Here is a 5,979-nt window from a genome sequence, read left to right as displayed (position 1 = left end):
ACATCAAATTCTCTCTCTAACATATACTTGTGACTATTAGGTATTTTTGCCGATTAAGCCTTTTTACTCGTTTTCACTAAAACCGAGTAGCACAAGTTGTCTAACATAATTTAAAACCCCATATTCTATCATAAAACATCAAAATACACAAATTTCACCTATGGGTATTTTTCCAAATATAAACCCTAGGTTGAATTATTGCTAGCATAAGCTTAATCGAGCTTAAGGATTCCAAAACGTAAAGAACATTAAAAACGGGGCTTGGAATCACTTACTATGGAGCTTGGAAGCTTGAAACAAACCCTAGCTATGGAGAACCCTTGAAATTTTGTCCTAATGAAGAAGATGGACAAAAATTGGCTTTTAATTTTGTTTTTAATTCATGTTAATAACTAAATGACCAAAATACCCTTACTACTAAACTTTCCAAAAATTCCTTCCATGTCCTAATTTTGTCCATGAACTTAAAATTGGTCAAATTGCTATTTAAGACCTCCTCATTAATATTCCAAAACAATTTCATACTAAAATCTTCTAGAATGCAAGTTTTGCAACTTATTCGATTTAGTCCCTACTTTCAATTTAAGCACTTTAGGCATAGAATTTCATCACGAAATTTTCACACAATCATGCAATCATATCATAATCATCAAAATAATTATAAAATTATTATTTCTATCTCAGATTTGTGGTCACGAAACCACTATTCCGATTAAGCCCTAATTCAGGATATTACAGGTAATCACTTAGATGAGGGAAGACACCTATGTTTTCATGATAAAATGCTCAACTTGGAATGTTTGAAACTCTGATGTTCATCCAGTTGAATTCTCAATGTATGATTACTTATGGTTTATTTTTAGGTATTATTGATAGGGATTATAAATTGAGAAGAGTTTATTTTGATTGTGAGTTGATGATTTTGATTGAGGACAAGCAAACGCTTAAGTGTGAGGGTATTTGATAAATCGTAATTTATACATATTTTTATCCCATGCTTAGCACATTTATGAATGATTCTCCTTAGATTTGGTGAATTCGATGCTCTTAATTCTTCAATTTTATGTTTTATACTTAGGTGAGCATAAGAGGGCAAAAAGAGCGAGAAACGGGCCAAAAACGGAGAAAACGGGCCAACGTGGGAAATCAGCATGGCCTGGAGTTCCTCACATGGGTAGAACACATGCTCGTGCCTATTTAACAGCCTTAAGCACGGCCTTGAAGAAATCGCACACGGGTGTATGACACTGGCGTGTCCCTGTCGGGCCCAAGTTTAGTCCTATTCAGAAAAGGCTACTTTTGAGGGCTTTTAGGCATTCCAAAGCCTAGTTAAACACCTGAGAAGGAACTTAGAGGGACACACAGAGAGTAGGAGGTAATGAATTACTCAAGGAAAGCTGATTGATCCATCTCAGAAGCCGTATTCATCATCATGACTGAAGATCTCCTTTCAATTTCCTTTAGGAGTTTTGGGTTTTCTTTATATTTTGTTATCTTTATTCTTTTGAGATGTTTTCTTTCATAATTATGAACTAAACCTCTAAAAACCTAAGGGGAACAAAAACTAAGATGGATCTTGTTATTATTATCCGAATTGTATGATAAATATTTGACTTGTTCTTAATTATGTGTTCTTAATTCTTGTTTTAATATTCCAGGATATTGATTCAAGTTAATACGCTTATTCAGAGGAGCAAAAGTCCCTGTCTAAGAGTAAATTTGTCGTAATTAAGCGGAGTTGATTGCACGCCTAGAGATAGGGTGACAAGATTTTGCCGGATTAGGGTAAAACCTAATAAGGGAGTCCATAGATCGAGTTAATGCAACACTAGAAAGAGATTTCAATTAATCAACCTAGGGTTAGACGTTATTAGTCTCGAGAGAGATAATAATATAACTTAGGGATTTCTGCGGATCAAGTCAAATGAATAAATCGTCTGATTCAAAGTCAAATAACAAGTGAAGTCTAGGTAGATTTTTCCTTGGGTATTGTATTAATCAATCGAGTTTTCCCAAAAGCTTTTTCTCAATTTTCTCTCTGTGCACCCTTAGTTTAGTTAATTTGTAACAGCCCATTTTTAGGGTTAATCAGAACAATGGTTTCGGGGCCACCAAATCCGACGAGTAGGTTTGTAAATATTATATTTAATATTTACGAGTTAATTGTGATGTTAAAAATGTTTTTGATATTGTGATATTTGTTTTATAAGTGATTTATTAAGTTCAAGTGGTATGACCCTAAGGTCAAGTGGGTTTAGGAAATGAGGTATCGGGACCTCATTTATATAAACGAGTCGTAAATATTTTTATAAATATTTACGAGTGGCAAAAGATGGTATTAAAGTTTCGTTGAAAAATTTTATCGTTTCGATAGTTAATTAAGCAAAAAGAACTAAATCGCGTAAAATGAAAAAGTTACATTCTAATTGTTTAAGTGTTTATTTTCCATGATTTACTAAAGTATAAGTCCCTATTTATCAATTAAACCATTACTTTATGATAGTGGAGATTGGTGGTTTGGCATATATGAAATTATGTATTATTATAAAGGACAAAAAGGTAAATGGAATATTAAAATGTATTAAATAAAATAAAACATAAAATGGCCATGCAAATTTTATCTCTTGGCGAATATGGAGGAGAAAAGAAAGCCATTCAAGCTTCCTTAGTTTGGCATTTGCATGAAGTGATTTAGGTATGTTTTGTGTTAGGTTTTGATAATTTTATGTTTTTGAGATCGTTGCTTCGTATTCTAGCTAGCCCGTATCTCTGATTTCAAAATTGTTAAAGTATTTGAATGTTGCCATTGTTGAGTGCATGAGTATTTTGATAGTTGATGATGGAAAATAAATTATTGTTGTTGGATATACATGTTTTGTAAAGTGAATTTTGGTAAAAATGTCAATTTTGGATTAAATTGTGAATTATTGAAATTATGTGGTTGAAAGTGTGAATAAATGAAACTATGGGCTGTTATGAAGTAGTAGTAAATTTGTCTAGGCATGGGTTTGGCCAAAAATTGAATGAATTTAATTTTTCGAGCTTAGAGACTAAATTGTAAAGAAGTTGAAATATCAGGGGCAAAAATGTAATTTTGCCATAAAGTAATTTTTATGGGCTGTTTTAATACCATGAATATTCGGTTAAGCTTAATTATGGTTAAAATTAGTTAATTTGCATTTTTTTTGAGCTCAGTGACTAAATTGAATAAAAGTAAAAGTTTAGGGGTAAAATAGTAATTTTACCAAAATATGAAATTGAGTTAAAATGAATAGAATATGAATTGTAATAGTTGAATTTGATTGATTAGATCAAGTTAAGCCTCGTACGATTTTATATCCAGGGAAAAACGAAGTATCGGATTCGTCGATCTAATTTATCGTTACCGCGAACGAGGTAAGTTCGTATGCAATAAGCATTGTTAAATTTATGTTTCTAATGCTTTAATATCGTATAAATTGTATATACGTGAATATTTTAACGTCTGATGACATATCGACAAAATGTGGCACTTAGTGTGGGGGGGCAATCAAATATGGTACTTAGTGTATGAAATATTGAGAATGGCACTTAGTGTACGAAATATTGAGAATGGCACTTAGTGTGCGAGATATAGAGAATGACACTTAGTGTGCAAAATATCGAATGATTCAAAGGGAAATTATAAATTGTGATTGAATGATTAAATAGAGCAAAGTGAACAGGTATACATGCTATATTATATAAATTGTTTATGAGACGACTTTATAATGGTGATATTTGGGCTTTGAGCCTAGCAAGCTTTAAGCTGGTGAATAATATTATCGGGTTTAAAACCTAGCAGGCTAAATGCCGGTGATTTGATAAAAGTCTAAGACTATGAGACCTTGTGTTAAATTGGCAATTGAATTTGTTCAATACATTAAGTTGGCCAGGTATGTGATATATTCTTATGCATGTTAGATCTATTGGAATTGAATCATGAGTGTGAAATGAGAAGCATAGGTGAAAATTCCTATGTCATATATGTGAGTAAGGGCAAAACCATCGTAAATTATCGATAAGGGTGGACTATGTGCGGAATCATCTTATAATTGCTAATTTGAACGATTGTGCGATTGTGTGCGAATCATTGAGCATGATGTATTGTATTGAGATTATGCTTGAGTGAACTTATAGATATGTGATGAAATTGATTGGTGATATACATGTTTAAATAATGTGAATGCAAAGAATGTGTGAAAGAGTAAATTTGTAATAAATCTGCTTGGGACAGCAGCAGTAATGTGATTTTGGAAAATCACCATAAATTGTTGGAGTTGAGTTAGAAGCTGAATAAATTACTTAATTAAAGCTTAATGAGTCTAGTTTCTTATAAAAGAAACCGTGTAAGCAAAAGAATTGGTGATAATGAGATATTTGAAGTGGCGTGGGATAGAGTCAAATGACTTCGGGGTCCCCTGTTCTGTTTTTAGAAAATAATTATAATTTGTACAAAAATGGTTATATGATAAATTTATATGCTTAGACTCCTTAATGAGTCTAGTTTCAAATGAAATCAAATATAACATATTTTGAATTCTTTACAATGAGAAATTTGATTCGTAGTGAAGAGTGGTCAGATTAGTCAAATAGTGAAACAGGGGAAACTTTAAGAACAATCTGGTATTGATTGGCCAAACCTAAAATTCTGAAAATTTTATGGATGGAAGATATATGAGTCTATTTTCAGGGAAAATTAACGGCAATTGATTTGGGGTTTTGTAGCTCCAGTTATAAATAATTTAGTGACTATTGCTCAGGAAGACAACTTGTAGTGAATTTGTGATTATGTTGTAAACATTGATAAAACTTGTTAATGAGTTGCTTATTGTTTTCTTATGAACTTACTAAGCGTAAAGCTTACTCCCCTTTTCTTTCCTATATTCCCTAGGGTTGCCAGGTTAGCTCGGGTTGGAGGCCGTCAGAGATATTATCACATTGTCAAGTCTACGCTATCGACGTAAATAAATCTTAGTGTTTCGAGTCTATGGCATGTATAGGGTTGTAATGTTGAGGGTGTAAATGATACAAGACTAAGATATTGGTAAATATTTAATAATGCCTCATGAATATTTTGGGCCTTGTAAGCTCGATTAAAGGATAATATACGTGTGTATGAAAAGTTTAAAATTGATCAAAAATTTTTACGGTCTGGTTTTATATAAATGGATGAGTTTAAATCTGGTAGCACCTCGAACCCTGTTCCGATGAGGGATACGGGCAAAGGGTGTTACATTTTATTGGTATCAGAGCCATGGTTTAGTCAGTTCTAGGACTACCATGGCGTATGTGAGTTTAGCTGTACATGCCATATTTGACCTGCGATAGTGTGATATCTCCTGACTCTGACGAAATTTTTTTGAATAGGACAGATAAGTCTTTCAATCAAGCTAATTTTAATAGTATAGAATATGTACTCAGATGTTCGAATGAAATTGTGTTCTATACTGATTTGATTAAATTAAAGTTGGCTCTGAAATGTTTAAGTGTTCATGAATATATGAATCCAAAGTTAAATGAAATGATATGTTCAAAGTGCACATATGTGATGTTTTATAGACTTGGTTAAGTCACTTCAATGTGCAACAACAAGTGAACATAGGCACTGTGTGTGTGAGTTCCGTAATTGAGCACTGTGTGTGCGAGATCGGTTGTTGAGGCACTGTGTGTACGAGTTCTGTAACCAAGCACTGTGTGTGCGAGTTCCGTAACCGAGCACTGTGTGTGCGAGATCGGTTGTTGAGGCACTGTGTGTGCGCGTTCCGTAACCAAGCACTGTGTGTGCAAGATCGGTTGTTGGGGCACTAAGTGTGTGAAATGAGATCATGTAAGACCTCGGCCAAGACGAAAGCATTGATTTGAAGTAGTGTATAAGAACGTGTCTGGGACACGGCATCACTTATGATTCGTGTAAGACCACATCCGAGACAAGTGGCATCGATATTGAATAAACTTGGT

Source organism: Gossypium arboreum, chromosome 8 (assembly GCF_025698485.1).
Source record: "Gossypium arboreum isolate Shixiya-1 chromosome 8, ASM2569848v2, whole genome shotgun sequence".
NCBI classification, from domain to species: Eukaryota; Viridiplantae; Streptophyta; class Magnoliopsida; order Malvales; family Malvaceae; genus Gossypium; species Gossypium arboreum.
Note: the sequence above shows the minus strand (reverse complement) of the source record.